Genomic DNA, 18,491 nt, shown 5'->3' with positions numbered 1-18,491 from the left:
ATTAGCCTGGGTAGACTTCAGGAATATCTCTTTGGTGGCTGAGCAGAAGCAGCTTGAGATGGGAAACTCAGTCAAATTTATCCAAGACAGAATTTGATTTCCTGACTTCCAAATCTTCCTAATTCCAGGAGCAGTTTTCTATCCATAATGTTGTTCTGCCTCTCACACATTTGTGCACATTTGTTATTGGTGCCTAGGTACAATTTTATGTTCTATTAATATCACTTCATTTATTACACAAAGGAATGATATCATGGCGTTTAGAGTCATGGGAACTGAATTCACACACAAACTCTGCTGTTTACTATATACGTTGACATTGAACATAGCACCTCAATATTCTGGGCCTTGGTTTCCTCACTTGTGAAATGAAGGAGTACCCACTGTCAGCAGACAGGTGATAGAATATAGATTTGGAATGAGGCAGAGGTCAGGCATACATAGACAATCTGTGGGTTTGCTTTATTTGGCGATATTTCTTTGTTATGAGAAAAACTTTCTTCTAGGTGGTGGCGCTGGCGAGTGTTATTGAGAAGTGTTATTAACAGAAAAAAAAAGAAAGCTTGGATACAATAAATAAGAAGAGTTGGATTAGATGATATCTGAGATGATCAAATGAGAAAAAAATTGTAAAAGGCCTAGAACAGTGCCTGGTACATTGCAGGCACTTAACAAACACTTGTTCCTTCCCCTTCCCCTTCCATGTCTAAGTTTGTGGTCCTATAAAAAAGCAAAAATCTGTCATCTAGTCCTGTACCTGGGAAAGTCATTTGGCTTATTCCGGCCTCAGTTTTCTCATAGATAAAATGAAGGTTTTAAACTAAATGACCTCTGAGGTCCCCTTGAGGTGATAGTCTCTGATTCAATGGGTCTATGACTCCATGTGCACACTTTCCTGAATTGAAGACCCATGCACCTGCCAATTTTTGACAGATAGTAGTCTATCAGGTTACTAGGAGACAGCTTGGGTTAGTGGATAAAGCACTGGACTTGGAGTTAGGAACATTTCAGTTCAGACCCTTAACTAGCTGTAGTGGGCAAGGTACTTAACCTCTCTTAGCCTCAGTTTCTAGTTCTTTGCTACAGCAAAATGAACTATTATCATTTTTTTGTATGCATATAGGTTCTTATTCTCTTTGTTCTCTTTGGACCTAGTGTTTAAGCCTAGAATTATTGTTGCTGGGCCAATACAACTGTTTATTTACTTTTTAGGCACAGTTCCAAATTGCTTGCTGCTGTTCAGTTGTTTCTGACTCTTAGGGGTTTTCTTGGCAAAGATACTGGAGTGGTGCCATTTCCTTCTCCAGCTCATTTTACAGCTGAAGAAATCGAGACAAACAAGGTTAAGTGACTTGCCCAGGGTCACACAGCCTAGTAAGTGTCCAAGGCTGGAAGTGAACTTAGGAAGATGTCTTCCTGACTCCAGGCCTGGGATTCTGACACTCATCTTCCAAATTGCTTCCAACTTGGCTAAAACAATCACAGCTATACCAACAATGCACTGATAGACCTGTATTCCCATAACTCTTCCAACGTTTGTGATTTTCCTTTTTTTTTGGTTAACTTTGGCAATCTGATGGGTATAAAGTAGAACTTAAGTTGCTTTCATTTATATTTGTCTAATTATTAGTGATTTAGAACTTTTTAAAAAATGTGGTTATTGATAGCTTAGTTTTCCTTAGAAAAATTTCTATTCATATAATTTGAACATTAATCAATGGAGGAAATGGCTCTTATCCTTACATATTTGAATCAACTCCTTATATATCTTGGAAATGGGATCCTTATCAGAGAAACTTGCTATGAATATTCTTTCCCAGTTACCTACTTCCCTTCTAATTTTAGCATGTAGATTTGTCATGGGATCCAAATGAGATAACAAATATCTAGATAACATATACACACATACACCTATGAACATGTATTGATAAATATAGTTTATAAATGTTAGCTACAACTATGTAATCATTTGCTTTGGGGATAGTTGTATTCTGAATTTTAAAATATTATTAATAATACTTTGATGTTTTGTTTATTTTTTAAAAATAAAAATACATTTTTTCTTCTTTTGGGTTATTTCCTTGGGGTATCTATCATTCAGTCTGGGAATCATTGGTTCACAAGGTTTGAACCAATTTATGATTATCTTGATTTTTTTCCAAAGCAAAATACATAAATCAATAATCACAGTAAAGCAAGTGATAAGAAAAGCTTACCCCACCCCACCTCTCTGCCCCCCTACATACATAAAGTATACTGTTCCACAGGTTACCTACCCATATCAGCAGTAGGAGGAAAGTTCACACACATAAAACACAGATGACCAGGGGATGTATATGAAAGGCAGATGAATGAGGATATTTGTGAATTGACACATAGCAGATACATGTGGGGCCAGAGCACATGCATCTTATGACATTGTTTGGAGATCCATAGTTACCATCACCATGAGAAAGGTACAAGTATCAGGAAAAACCAGAGCAAAGTTACTGAGAAGTGACAAGCAAGAAAGCAGAATCAGCTTATTTATCCTGTCTACAATGAGTGTAATTATTTAAAAGCGTTGGATTTGAAGGCAGCAAGAACTGAGTTCAAATTCTGTCTTGAACGCTTACTAGCTGTTAAGACCTTGAACGATTCACTTATCCTAGTCAGTCTTAGTTGACTCATTTGTAAAACAGGGACAACAATAGCACCCTCTTCACAGGGTGGCTACGATGATTAAATGACATAATACTTATAATACCCTTTGCAAACCTTAAAGTGCAATATAAACATTAGCCATAATTACTACAGCTAATTTGGGAGGGAGGAATTGAGGAGGAAGAAGATTTTGTACCTTTTTTTAGAGAACTTTATGCATGTGAAACAATGCTCTGTTTTATTCTTGTAGATTTCTTTTACTCAGAATATGTTTAAAAGGGACTGGGATGACGTTTGTTGGTCTTCTTCCTTCTGAGATTTCTGGGTGTCCCTCAGGGACAAATACAGCCCTGCCTTTGACCAGTAAGGGCTGTTGCTGAGTGACAGACAGCCTGACCTGTTCTTTGTAGATATTAATTTCATACTTCAGATCAAGCTTTAAGGCATTCAGGCAAGCTTCTGTTAAAGCCAGGAAGCTGACTGAGAGCAGAGGGACGAGAGAAGAGAAAGAGAGAAGCAACGGGACAATATCCTGCCAGCTTACATAAGCTGTGCTGTCCCTGGCTCCCCAAGTCTTGGCAGATGTTCTCTACTGTATGTGCGTGTGTGGCTATGGGAGGGTTTTCCCATCTGTCCCACTGGCAGATATGGACAGTGTTTCTATGTCCATTTATGGGCTTTGAGTTATGAATTTTTCATGCTTGTTTCACCTCTTTAATACAGAAATGGCATCAGGCCATTCCTTCACCAGACATAACAGGATTGTATAGTCACTGAAATGATCATGTTCTGATCTCAATTTTTTTTTTTAAAGTTAGGAAAAGAGTCATCCAGCGTATGAAGAATAGGATCTTCTTTACTGCAGCTGTACTAGAAAAGGCTTCACACAGTCAGGTTCACTGCAGTTCAATTTGACAAGTACTTATGAAGTACCTACTGTGTGCCAGACAGGATGCTAGACACATTTGGGGGTGCAAAGGAAAAATGAAATGGTCTCTCTCCTCAAGGAGAGTTCATTCTACTGAAACAGAAAACATTGTAAAACATGAGGGAGGGATTCTTACCTGACTATGGGAAGCATAGGGAATGACTGGGAGAAAAGTATGTAGGGATATCCCTGTGTGTGTGTGTAAGTTTGTAACAATGACAATAATAGCTAGCATTTATGTAACACCATAAGGCTTACAAAGCGCTTTGCACATATTGTCTCATTTGATCTTCATGACAATCCTAGGGACTAGCTGCTATTGTTATTCTCATTTTATAGATGAGGAAACTGAGGCAGATAGAGGTTAAATGATTTACTCAGGGACACATAACTCATAAGTATTTGAAGTAGGATTTGAACTCATGTCCTCCTGACTCCAGATGCAGTGATCCATCCACCTAGCTGCATAATCATGTATGCATATGTCCGTGTGTATGTGTGTGTGTAGGCATGTGTGCATGCACATGAAGACAGGTATGTTTGTGTTCCTTTACCTTTGGGACACCTTTTGTCTTTGTAACCCCTTCTATTAGAGCAGTGCCTGACCCATGGTAGATGCTTACTAATTGCAAACAGTTCAGAGTTAGACCAAGAAGGCACCAGAAGAATTATCAACGGTGAGATGAGTACCTTTGCACTGAGTGGCTTGTCATATATATGTTTTGCTCTTTCCCCCTTTGGGTGATCCCACTCTAGAGGGTTTGATTTCTGACAATACCTCTGACATTACAGAATGAATCCCTTTGATTCCCCTGGAAAGGTTAATCCAGGTGGTCTGGCAGTTGAGGGACCAGTTGTGGAACTTTAGAGATTCTCTGTAGAGTAGGAAGCTCATCAGGATCATTTTTCAAAAAATTTCCACTTGAACTTATGGTGGTAGACTTCATGCTACCAGCCTAAGGTTGCCATTGTCCTCCTACTCCTGCTTTCTCCACTTGTCTCCACTCCTACTTTCCAGGGACAGCAAAGACAAAACTGATGAATCTAAGGCATTGTTAATTGGCAGTTAATTGGCAGCTCTTCACATTTTCCATGGATCAGGCTAAGGTGGCATTTGTTATCAACAGATTGGGAAGGAATGTGTTTAATTTGGTTATTTCTGTGGAAAGGGAAATAACTCTTTGAGAGGGAAATGATTAGCTATTTAAGGTCAAATTGCATTAAGTTCAAGGCTATTTCCATTGGATTCAACGAGTCTATTGTAATGGTGCCCGGGATTCAGTAGTGGTTATGTACCTTTTCTGAACATATCTTGACCAAGCACTCTTCAGATTCTACCTATGAATCTTCTTTAGCAATGATAATTTTCCTCCAGGCAGATCTCATGGACATACCCTAAAAGAGAATCTGGATCTCTAAGAGGCTGTCAGAATGAAGTTGGTCAATCAGCACCTTTCCCCAACCCAAACAAGATTGTTTCACTGATCCATTGTCTGGAACTTCTCCTAGGGGAATTAGGACAGCAAGTGATAGTGAGAATTGAGTAAACCACACCGCCTCCATCTTGTGATTCAATTCTGGAATTAGCTCAATTCCTTTTCTATTCAGTTATGGGTCTAATCCAGTTTCTGTATTGTGAGAAAACTTTTTTCAACTGTGGGAATTATGGGAAAACTACATTGCATTGTTTGCCCTGTGTTGCTGAGAAGCTGGACCACTTCCACCTGCCACTTAAAGATCCTAAACTAAGGACCTAGGCTATGCTAACCAGAAACCCAGTCTGATCAGAAGATTGATACAAGAAGTTTTCTCACAATTATATATCTCAGGCAACCCATATGTCTTATCTGAAAACTGATCCCATAGTGGTCAATCAGTTATTGTTTCCATATTCCTGTGATAGGATATAGACACAGGTGGGGAGTGAACACCTCTTTTTCTGATTTCAGGAAATTGCTTTCCCCTTCCAACTTGGAAAGTCCCTAATCTTTCTTCCAATTAGAAATCCAATTACCGAATTTTCTATCCTGATTAATTGTTTTCTTTTAATTAATCTGTCTTATTTCATTAATTGATTATAATGCATAAAGATCTATCTCCTCTTCTATTTGGGGACCACCCCTAAGTTGAGGAGATCTGGTCCTGATTTGTTATGCAATTGGCATGCATTGATTAATAAATCAATACATTTGGAAGCTCAAACCTTTGTTTGAGTCATTTCATCTTTCACCTGCCACACACCTATGGCAACATCTACATGTTAAATGAACAAGAATTTTGGGCATTGCAGGAATACATACAGGACAAGCCACAGAAGGACTCCAAATAATCCTTCTGTGGTCACTAACTTCTGTGGTTCTTGACTCTACCCTTCTTTTCTTTACCCTAAAGAGTAAAGAGCACTTACATAGCTAATTATCTACAAAAACTTTAAAAAGATCATTTTCCCTAATTGACATTCATTTCTGAGAAGGGACCAGGGGGCTAAAGTCTATGAAAAACTGAAGCAGTGTTGGTATCTATAATCTCATTTGAATAAAGGGCAGATGAATAAAAAATATGGCTCCACACTTGCTATGGGTACTTTGAGTGACATCATTCGATCATTTGGGTTGCCTAGGACTCTAGCAAAGTTCCAGTATTCTACCAAAATAATGTCCATGCATTGACTGGAGAAGTAGTGAGGATTTTAAAAAAACAATAAATTTTTTTTTTAGTATGAATCTAACAGACATCAACAAACACAAATATTTTAATAAGAAAAGAAAAACAAAAAAAGAGAATTGTATATGGAAATGTGAACTCTTATGTAATTTGTTTTCTCCCCCCACCCCACACCCCTCCCATGCACAGCTTTGTTTTTGGTAGGTAGGTAGGTTTCAACATGCCTCTTCCAAAATAGTGCTGCAAAGTAGAGAACTGCCCCTTCCTCTGCGGCCATGTTGGTGTTTTTGGCTTTTGTATTAGGTCCTTCGGCAGGCTATGCTTGGCATACCATTATGTCCTGCGGTTTGGCTAGGTATGCCACAAATTATCCCAACTTTGCCATAGTGAGTTGTGATTCTTCACAGCAAAGAATGATACTGAGCAAAAAAGTTTGAGAACCACCACCTTAAAGGCTTCGCATGGACCCATGATGAGCAGGAAGGCAGCCCAGGGCTGATTTGTGTTTTTGATCATAGGAGAGAAGATGTAGTAGTTCCTGGCACTTACAACTTTTATCTCCTATCTCAGTGCTTTTGCATATATTGTGCTCCACACCTAGAATGTATTCCCTTCTCATCTCCACCTTTTAGAATCCCTAACTTTCTTCAAGACTCAGCTTATGTGTCATCTTTTGTGGGAAGATTACCTCAATTTCTTTAAGTCCCAATGAAAAATCTAATCTACAAGAAGATTCCCCCATTCCCTTTAAATTCAATGTCTTCCCTCATTATCTCCTATTTATCCACTATCCAGCTGGCTTTGTTTGTTTGTTTATGTGTTTCTCTCCATTAGAGTGTCAGCTTTCTAAGGGTAGGAGCTATCCTTTGCCTTTTTTCTTTCCCCTTCGCACTTTGCACCATGTCTGGCACATAGTAGGTACTTAATGAACGTTTACTGATTGATCTCCCTGGGATAGATAAATAGATTAGATAGATAGAAAGGCACTGTACTATGCCTAAGTGGCAAAAATACAAGCACGCAACAGTCTCCACCTTCAAGGAGATTACATTCTAATTGGGGAAGACTGCACATAAGGATACTGGAAAGCAGTGATTAAGATTAATATGGCAACATAGTCTGGAGATAGATAGTAAGTGAGGCGAAACCTAGATTTTGGAAACATAAGGTGAAAGCTTACCTGTCAGAACCTAGAGTAGTTTAGGGGCAGAGTCCAAAATTCTAGTGGGAGGAGTTGGCTAGGAGAAGGCTGGAGTAGAGATGACTGGGACAAGATAAGGCAAAAGTCACGCAGGGTGGTTCCAGGGGTGGGCTCCCAAGATCCAACTGCTAAATTTTCAGTGTGAGTGTTTACACCTCAAAAGCTGGCAAATGCTACAAATCAAGGTTTGATTTATTGTTTTGTACATTGCCTAGACTTAAGAAAGTAGAGACAATATTGATAAGACAGATTAAACTTATAAGTGTGTGCATATTTTGAAAAATTTGGTGAGCCAGTTGTTAAACATTTACTAGCAGACCATTGACTGGAGTTGTTAGTCTCCCTCCCACCTTTCTTATTCTACATGTATTGATTCCCCTGGTAACTGATACTATCATTTTACTGGTGTTACTGTATAATAGTAAGATGTGAAACATGTTGCATCTGAAGAATTAAAGATGAAAATAACACAGAAGGCAAGGGAAAGACAGCTGATGAGAATGAGCAGATGCAACAGTAACCCATGATAAACTAAGAATGCCACCAAAGAACTGTATGACAAAAGAGAAGATAGACTAGTCCTGTGTGAAGATAAGGGTTGGCACAGTGGACAGAGCAACTGGTTCTGGAGTCAGGACGACCTGAGTTCAAATGTGACCTCAGACACTTACTAGCTGTGTGACCCTGGGCAAATCATTTAACACTGATTGCCTCAAATAAATAAGTCCTATGGCTCTCAATTTCCAATCATAATTATACAAGTGACAAACTCTTTTAAAAAAAGAGAAAGAACAGTTGACAGCTGGAGTACTACTACCTTGGTAACCTTGTCATGTTAGGAGAAAGAAAGGCCACTAGCCTGTTGGGTGCACTCCCTGTGGGTGGGTGCTAAGTACAGTCCTAGTACACAAGATGTCAGGTGGTGAGGGACATGAACATACCATAATTACTCTTTCTTATTCCCCCATCTGTTTTCCAAAGGATCAATCACTCAGCAGTGGAGAACTCTTAGAAAAGGGAAGATCTATTGATATTAGATCATATATATAGAGATGAAAGGGGACCTCAAAGGTCATCTAGTCCAATCCTTTATTTTTTTACAGATGAGGAAATTGAGGTCTGTAGATCACATATGTAGTAAATATCAGAGGTGGATTTGATCTCAGGATCTTCATTTACCTTCAGCTAGGTGGCACAGTGGATAGAGCACTGGGTATGGAGCCAGGAGAATCTGCCTTCAAATCTGTCCTCAGACATTTACTAGGTGTGTAACCTTGGCTAAGTCACTTAACCCTGTTTGCCTCAGTTTCCTCATCTATAAAATGAGCTGGAAAAGAAAATGGCAAGTTACTCTAGTATCTTTATCAAGAAAATCCCAAATGGGGTCCCAAAGATTTGGACCTGACTGAACAACAGTTCTCCTGATGGTTGACTCTGTAATGATATGGTCATTAAGATATAGCCTATGCATATTAGTAAAAATGATTGAATTGAGATTCTGACCTCTATCCATTTATAGGCATGTCTGAGAGTAGCTGACATTACATAAAAACATTTTATACAATATTTGATCCTCACACCAATCCCATGAGTCAGACAGCAATAGCACCATTTTAGAGATTAAGAGACCAAAGTTCAAACAGGCTAAATAAGTTGTCCTCAAGATCATATAGCTAGTAAAGGACTGAGCTGGGACCTGAACTCATATCTTCTGATTCCAAGTTCAGTCTTCTACCCTGGAAAGGAGTTTATGGAATTGTATGCATGCTACAAAAAACATCTGGACAGAAAAGGAAACATTTGAGATGTTTGGTCTACATGATGCCAAACATCTGGATATTTGGAATGGTTGGAATAGAGATGGTTGATAAAACTTTTCCCTTTCTATCTACACATTCCATATCATGTAGACCCAGGCTTATAGGTGATGTCTCTGATTTAGAGCTAGAGTCCCTCCTCACTAAATATGCCACTTTAAACTTGCTTTTTCCAATCTCTTTGTGCCTATTTTCTTAAAGATAGCAGTTTTGTAAACTTGGGTGGATTTTGACTTGACTCTTTTACTTTTTTGCACGTGAAATATTTGAGTTTGGATTATTTTTCTTTAGAAATGTGGTCCAAATTAATGTATATTGCATTGATGGAAAAAGAAATTACAACCTTAAGAAAATTTGACCTCAAATTCTTTGATACGTGAAGCCGATTTAAAAAAAAAATAGACAAGGCTGCAATCTTTCAGTAGTATCTATGGGGATTTCAAATAAAAGAAAGAATAATGAAAAATATAATACAAAGGCTGTAATTTTCTAAAAAAGGCTGTTTTTATTAAGATCGACAGTCAGCCAACCAGTATTTTTTGAGCACTGACTGATGTGAGGAAAATTCCATCCAAAGGGAGTGTCCTGTTACTTTGATGGATATGTTAAAAGATGTAAATGAGCAATACCTTGAATCAGAGGAATCTTGCTTCTACCTTTAATCATTATCTAAATACATTTTATTTTGAGAGGATAGATTTTCTGACTTTCTAACTTCAGTTTCTAGTCTTTAGCTTCTTTCTAACTATAAATCCCAATGATATAAATTGAATATATATTAGCTTTACCATATTTACTATCATTATATCGTAATTGCTCATATATATTTTTCTCTTGTGTATTTTGCTCCACTCCCCTCACTTTTAGAAGAAAAATACAAAAGAATTCTCCACCTTCCTATGAAACAGCAATCTTGCTACCAATAGAAGTATATCTAAACTAAATTTGCCTTTTCCTTACAAGTGAAGCTAAGCATCAAGCAGCTAAATTAAATTAATCAAGCACCTCTTTTAATTTGTCTTTTCTTTTTAACTAGGCCTATGATTTCGTCAGTATGGGGAGCATCTTTGCCCTACCAATTCAGATCACTAAGTGCTCCATAATTTGTAGTATTAATTGTACTATTGACCCCTTGGTAATTCTATTCTAATCTTTCCTCTATATTTGATTCCTTTGACCTTTTGACTTATTGATGATCATGGGATCCCTTGCCCTCTTGACTCATCGATGGTCATGGAATCCCTTTCCCTCTTGTCTTATCGATGATCATGGAATCTCTTGCCTTCTTGCCTTATTGATGACCATACCCTGCCAAATTCTGACTTTGGATCACTCCCACTATCTGGGAGACTTTATTTTTAAACTGTCTATATACTAACTGAACAAAACTTGAGAAAGTCACAAAACTGTGAAGACTGGGTCAACTACAGATCTGTGTTACATAATCTCCTCAACCCACACCACATCAAGGCAATCCTTTTATGTTTTCCCAGTCAAATGATTATTTCACTCATCACAGAAACTTTTCCAAACCTTTTGGTTCTTCCTCAAGTCTTCCACAGTACCCTTTACCCCCATCCTCTCAACTAAGGACATGGTCTCATACATTACTAGAAAAATTGAAGCCATTCTAGAAGAGCACCTTCTTCTTCCCTCCTCCTTATCCCACATCAGTCAAGTGTATTGTTCTACTATTTGTTTCTTCATTCTTGTCTTTCATGAACACGTGACTCTAGCTCTATGCTCTATGTCTAGCTCTTATATCTCTCCTTTCCTCAGATGTACTTGTTGAGCAAGTCATTTATAATCGAGGATTTTCCTCCTTCTTTCTCCTTCTCCTCTTCTTCTTCCTCTTTCTTCTCCTTCTCCTCCCCCATCACACTATTTTTAATACATATATCCTTGTCTCTGCTCAAACAGATACCACCTTGTTGCAGTCTCTTTATCACCTACTGAAGTCACCTATTGTTATAGTTTTTGGTTGGTCTCTCTGGCCCAAGCGTCTCTTCACTCTAGCCCATCCTCCACTGAATTGCCAAAGTGATCTTCCTAAAGCTCAGTTCTGACTGACTCCCCTTTACTCAATATATGCCAGTGGTTTCCTATTACTTCTAGGATCAGATATAAAAATCCTCTGAATTTTAAAGGTCTTCCCAATCTTGCTCTCGCTCTAGTTCTTGTCTTCTTATATTTTATTCTTTTCTACATAGTCTATGATGCACTGTGGTGTTTTTAAAAATTTTTTTAATTTAAATTTTTTTTTTTTTGCTCTTCCTTGCATGCAACCTTCTATCTCCTTGCTCTGCTTTTTTTCACTGACTGTCCATTATGCTTGGAATGCTGTCTCCTCACCTCTAACTACTGGCTTCCCTGACTATCTATTAATACCATGCTGTCTTTCAATTCTGAGATATACTTTGAAAGAATTAGGAATATTTACCTTGGAGTAGAGAAGACTGGGGTGGGGTGGGGGAATGATAGCTGTCTTTAAGTATTTGAAGGATTTGCAGGAGTGTCATATGGAGGGATTGTACTTGTTCAGAGATATCTAGGAAGCTCAGTGGCTAGACTGGGTCTAGAGTCAGGAAGAGCAGAGTTCAAATGTACCCTCAGATACTGTGTGACCATGGGCAAATCACTTCTTTTTGCCTTAATTTCTTCAACTGCAAAATGGAGATAATAATAGAAATTACTTCCCAGAGTTGTTGTGAGGATTAAATGAGATCTTATTTATGAAGTGCTTAGCATAATGCCTGGCGCACAGTAGGTGCTAAATAAATGCTTCCTTCTTCCCTCCCTCCCTCTTCCTTCCTTCCCTCCTTCCCTCCCTCTCTTTCTTCCTTCCTCCCTTCCTTCCCTTCCTCCTTCCACTGACTTCAGAGGAAGAGCTAGGAGCAATGATTGAAAGGCGTAAAGAGGCAAATTTAGACTGTCAGGAAAATAGCACTACCAAAAGATGGAGTGGGCTATCTCAGAAGGTGGAGGGTTCACCCTTGTTAGAGGTCATCAAACATAGGCCAAATGGCCACTTTTGGGATAAATTGTAATGAGGATTCCTTTTCAAGTAAGAGTTGGACTAGACGTCCAATTATGACCCTTCCAACTCTAAAGTTCTTTAGGAATTTTAGCTAAATTAGCTAATTTTAGGTAAATACTTTAGGAATGTTTGTTGTCTCTTCCCTTTGGTGGTTGTAGCAGTAGCAGGGCTTGTGGTTTAAGCATCTTATTTTCCAGTAAGTCTTTAAAGAATAGGAGCAAGCAGCAAATTTGTGAGGTACTATAGGAATAAGGAATAAAGGGCTTGTACTTAAGATTTTCCTGGACAGACAAATCAGCCCCCAACAAAACGTGCCATATAAGACCTCTTTCCAGAAAATATCTTCACAGATAAAATGTTTCTTAATATTTTTGTGGTTTGAAAAATTTACAAAGGCTCTGGAGAAATTCAATGACTAACTTTTTTTTTTGTGTTTTATTTTGCTAAACTGAGCACTGGTAAAATTCCCATAGTAATTAAATTCTGGGTAGGTCTGGATCCAGTAATGCTCCTGAGATCAAGTTACATGGTATTTATAGGTTATGATATTGTATTTGACCTAGTACAGTTTTGACCAAGTACACTTAAAATCTTCTTTTCTCTTGCATCAATCACAAAGTTTATGCAAAGTTGGGTTTGCTTATAATTTCATGGACATAAGACTGGAGTAACTTCTCCCTCCCCCTCCCTGTTATCACTTGGATAAACATGGATTCCAGCAATGTGATAACTGACCTCATTCTGTATCTAGCAAGGAGTGAGAGGCAAAAAGAGGTATTTCACCAAAGTTTTGGATTCACTGTTTTTAGTACTTTCAAAGGACCAGAGAGTGCCAAAGAATAGTTCAGGAAATAATTTGCAGAGTAAACAAACCAAATCACAATATCCAAGTTTCTTTCATTGTTTTAGGCAACAATAAAAAAAAATCTCTCTGTTAGCTTAAAATGTTGCTTGCAAGAAATGGCTACTCATTTCTTCTTCATCTATTTCTTGAGCTAAAGTGATTTTCCTAAAGGTTGGACCATGTCACTCCCTTACCCAAACACTGTAGCAGTTCCCCATTACCTCTAGGATGAAATATAAATTCCTCAGACTGGCATTTAAAGCTCTTCTCAATTTGGTCCATTCCTATCTTTTCACTCTTACACATTATTCCCCTCATGAACTCTATGGTTTAGCCTCATGTGGTATTCCTTATACATGGCACTCTCCATATTTATCCCATTGTACTGTCTATTCTTCTAAGGACACCCATGAATACCTGGCCTGAGCATATTCTTTAAGCATTCTTTTAAAGATTTGACTTCCCTGCTCAAAACTATGTAATGGTTATTAATTACCTTTCCTGTCAAACAAGAACTCTTCATAATATATTCTCCACTAATGAACTCTGCATACATCACTGCTCTTCTATCACTACTGAACTTGAATTCTGCTGTCTTACTATGATGCTTCCCCCACACCAAATTTTCTTCCTTAGAGATCCCCTTTCCTTCCAAAATAATTTTAAAAAATATAACCATGTGAAGTTTACCCCCATTAATTCTATCCAAATCTGTCCAGTTCCAGATATCATAGAGCATGTGTGTGTGTGCATGTGTGTAAGCTAGACTATGTGTATGTGCATGGGTATATGTACACAGACATATATATGTTCATACTTATGTGCTCATCACAGGTGTGCATAGTATATACATTGAATATGCTAAGGGGAAGGGTAAGCATTATCATTGGCTCTTCTCTTTTACTTTAGGGGAACCCATATTTATGTACTTACTGACTTTCAGTTGTTTTCATGTGTGTTTTTCTTGTGTATTCTATATCTACTTTCTAATTATAAGGTCATCAAAGGCAAAAATCACAGTATCTTCTTTCTATTGATATATTAATTCAATCACTTAAAAAAATAAGTTATTTGTCTTAGAGAAGTGGATTGACTTTTTACTGGGGGGGAGGGTAGTTCTTGAAGTATGTGCAGATATTTTCTGCCTAGTTTTTACTCAGGCTTTCCTCTTTTGCTTGGAGTGAAACCAGGCAGGGAGTATTTGTGCAGCCTTCAAGGATTCTCCCTTCCCCCATGAGCTGGACTATCTTTATTACACAGTGATTAAGCATCTATTATTATCTGTAAAGCAAGAGATGTCTGGGTCTAGTGGATAGTCAGATTACCTAATTGCTGGGTTCTCCCAGGAAATTCTCTAAGGCTTTTTGTTGTAGAACAGTTTCCAATTTAGCCTTAGCCCTCCCTTCCCAACCCCGCACTCAATTAAAAAAAAATAAAGGATTGTGCAATAAGGAGAAATAAGGATGAATAAAAAGAGTACCTGTCATCCTAACTTTTGGTGCAAGAACTCACTATTTGACTAAAATGACTGGTAAAACTGGAAAGTAGTCTATAAGAAACTAGATATATACCAATATCTCTTACCATATACCAATATCTCTTACCATATACCAAGATAAGCTCTGAAAAGGTGGATCACTTAGACAAAAGGGTAAACATCATAAACAAAGTAGAGTAGAAAGGAAAATGTCTTTCAGATCTATGGTAAGAGAAGAAGTCACCAAAGGATAGAGATGATCACAGGAGATAAAATGGACGATTTGGGTCATATAAAGTTTAAAAGATTTTGTACAAAAAAGACAATGCAGTGAATATTATGTAACTCATTTTCAAAGAGGTAACCAGAAAAAAAATTTTTTTTTATTTTTAAATTTATTTATTTAACTTTTAACATTCATTTTCACAAAATTTTGGGTTCCAAATTTTGTCCCCATTTGTCCCCTCCCCCCACCCCAAAACACCAAGCATTCTGATTGCCCCTATCATCAATGTGCCCTCTCTTCTATCATCCCTCCCTTCCCTTGTCCCCATCTTCTCTTTTGTCCTGTAGGGCTAGATAACTTTCTGTACCCCATTACATGTATTTCTTATTTCCTAGTAGCAAGAACAGTACTCGACAGTTGTTCCTATAACTTTGACTTCCAACTTCTCTTCATCCCTCCCTCCCCACCCATTCCCTTTGGGAAGGCAAGCAATTCAATATAGGCCATATCTGTGTAGTTTTGCAAATGACTTCCATAATAGTTGTGTCGTGTAAGACTAACTGTATTTCCCTCCATCCTATCCTGCCCCCCATTGCTTCTATTCTCTCTTTGGATCCTGTCCCTCCCCGTGGGTGTTAACCTCAAATTGCTCCCTCCTCCCCATGCCCTCCCTTCCATCATCCCCCACCCCTGCTTATCCCCTTCTCCCCCACTTTCCTGTATTGTAAGATAGGTTTTCATACCAAAATGAGTGCACATTTTATTTCTTCCTTGAGTCAAATGTGATGAGAGTAAACTTCATGTTTTTCTCTCACCTCCCCTCTTTTTCCCTCCACTAAAGTCTTTTGCCTGCCTCTTTTATGAGAGATAATTTGTCCCATTCCATTTCTCCCTTTCTCCTCCCAATATATTTCTCTCTCACCGCTTAATTTCATTTTTTAAAGATATGATCCCATCCTATTCCATTCACGCTGTGCTCTCTGTCTCTGTGTGTGTGTGTGTGTGTGTGTGTCTGTGTGTGTGTATGTAATCCCACCCACTACCCAGATACTGAAAAGTTTCAAGAGTTACAAATATTGTCTTTCCATGTAGGAATGTAAACAGTTCAACTTTAGTAAAGTCCCTTATGACTTCTCTTTGCTGTTTACCTTCTCATGCTTCTCTTCATTCTTGTGTTTGAAAGTCAAATTTTCTTTTCAGCTCTGGTCTTTTCATCAAGAATGCTTGAAAGTCCCCAATTTCATTGAAAAACCATTTTTTCCCCTGAAGTATTATACTCAGTTTTGCTGGGTAGGTGATTCTTGGTTTTAGTCCTAGTTCCTTTGACTTCTGGAATATCATATTCCACACCCTTCCATCCCTTAATGTAGAAGCTGCTAGATCTTGTGTTATCCTGATTGTATTTCCACAATACTTGAATTGTTTCTTTCTAGCTGCTTGCAGTATTTTCTCCTTGACCTGGGAACTCTGGAATTTGACCACAATGTTCCTAGGAGTTTCTCTTTTTGGATCTCTTTCAGGAGGTGATCTGTGGATTCCTTGAATATTGATTTTGCCCTCTGGTTCTAGAATCTCAGGGCAGTTTTCCTTGATAATTTCATGAAACATGATGTCTAGGCTCTTTTTTTTTGATCATGGCTTTCAGGTAGGCCCATAATTTTTAAGTTGTCTCTCCTGGACCTATTTTCCAGGTCAGTTGTTTTTCTAATGAGATATTTCACATTTTCTTCCATTTTTTCATTCTTTTGGTTTTGTTTTGTGATTTCTTGGTTTCTCATAAAGTCATTAGCCTCCATCTGTTCCATTCTAATTTTGAAAGAACTATTTTCTTCAGTGAGCTTTTGAATCTCCTTTTCCATTTGTCTAATTCTGCTTTTGAAAGCATTCTTCTCCTCATTGGCTTTTTGAACCTCTTTTGCCAATTGAGTTAGCCTATTTTTCAAGGTGTTATTTTCTTCAGCATTTTTTGGGGTCTCCTTTAGCAAGGTATTGACCTGCTTTTCATGCTTTTCTTTCATCTCTCTCATTTCTCTTCCCAGTTTTTCCTCCACCTCTCTAACTTGATTTTCAAAATCCTTTTTGAGCTCTTCCATGGCCTGAGCCCATTGAATATTTATTTTGGATGTTTGGGATACAGAAGCCTTGACTTCTACGTCTTTCCCTGATGGTAAGCATTGTTCTTCCTCATCTGAAAGGAAGGGAGGAGATATCTGTTCACCAAGAAAGCAACCTTCTATGGTCTTATTTTCCCCCCCACTTTTCTGGGCATTTTCCCAGCCAATGACTTGACTTCTGAGTGTCCTCTCCACACCCACCATGCCTCCAGATCCACCCAGTCAGGGCTTGGGGTCTGAGATTCAAATGCTGCTTCCCAGCCTCAGGACTTTTGGCAGGGGCAGGGCTGCTATTCAGTGTAAGATTAAGTTCAGGTGCTTGGGTGGGGGCAGGGCCACCTCACGGGGCTCAGTTCTCTGAGGGGTTTATGTGGAGACCTTCAACAATGGATCTGGGCTCCTGCCTGCTTTGGGAGTCCTTGTCTGCTGCTGCCTCCACTGCTGCCTCCCAAAGGGGCCTGAGTTATGGAGACACCCCGCTCACCTCTCAGCAAGCCGAAAAGACCCTCTCACTGACCTCTGGTGCCTGTGTGTGGAGGGACCTGTGCGGCCGCTGGAGATTCTGTCCCTGAAGACTGCTCGGATCTGCTCTTCTCAGTGCCGTGCACAGCCAAAGCAGGGCTGGGCTCTGCTCCAGTCCGGTGTGTGACCAGACCTTTTGGGTCAGTTTTTCAGGTCTCTCTGGAACAGAAATCTCCTCTACTCCATTGTTCTGTGGCTTCTGCTGCTCCAGAATTTGTTGAGAGTTCTTCTTTACAGGTATTTTATGGGCTGTGGGTTGGGAGCTAGCATATGTGTATCTTTCTACTCCGCCATCTTGGCTCCTCCCCCTGAAAAAAATCTTTACAGCAAGTTTCTCTGATAAAGTTCTCATTTCCACATGAAACTTAATCAAATTTCTAAGTATAAGAGCCTTTCCCCAGTTGATAAATGGCCAAAGGATATGAATAGGTAGCTCTCAAAGGAAGAAATCCAAGTTGTGAATAGCAATATGAAAAAAATGCCTCAAATCATTAATAGAGAAATGAAAATTAAATAAATTCTGAGTTTCTACATTATACCCACTGGAAAAGTTGGTAAAAAAAAAGGAAAATGAGAAATGTTAGGAGGACCGTGGGAAAATATGTACTTAACTACTCTGTTGGTTGAACTATGAAGTAGTCAAGCCATTCTGGAAGTCACTTTGGAACTATGCACTAAAAATGACTAAACTTTAAACCTTTAAACTTTAAACAATGACTAGACTTTAAACCAGTGATAACATTACTAAGCCTATATCCCAAAGAGGTCAAAGAAACAGGAAAAGGATACATCTTTATAAAAAATATTTATAGGAACTCTTTTTGTAGTACCAAAGAACTGGAAATTTTGGAGATGCCCATACATTGGAGGGTGGCTGAACAACTTATGGTATATGAATGTAATCCAATTCTTTTGTATTATAGGATATAATAAAGCGAGCAATTGCAGAGAAATCTGGGAAGACCAATATGAATTGATGTACAAACAAGTGAGCAAAACAAAGAGAACAATTTATTTT

Source organism: Notamacropus eugenii, chromosome 2 (assembly GCF_028372415.1).
Source record: "Notamacropus eugenii isolate mMacEug1 chromosome 2, mMacEug1.pri_v2, whole genome shotgun sequence".
NCBI lineage: Eukaryota > Metazoa > Chordata > Mammalia > Diprotodontia > Macropodidae > Notamacropus > Notamacropus eugenii.
The sequence above is the reverse complement of the archived record's forward strand: the minus strand, read 5'-3'. Positions refer to the sequence as shown.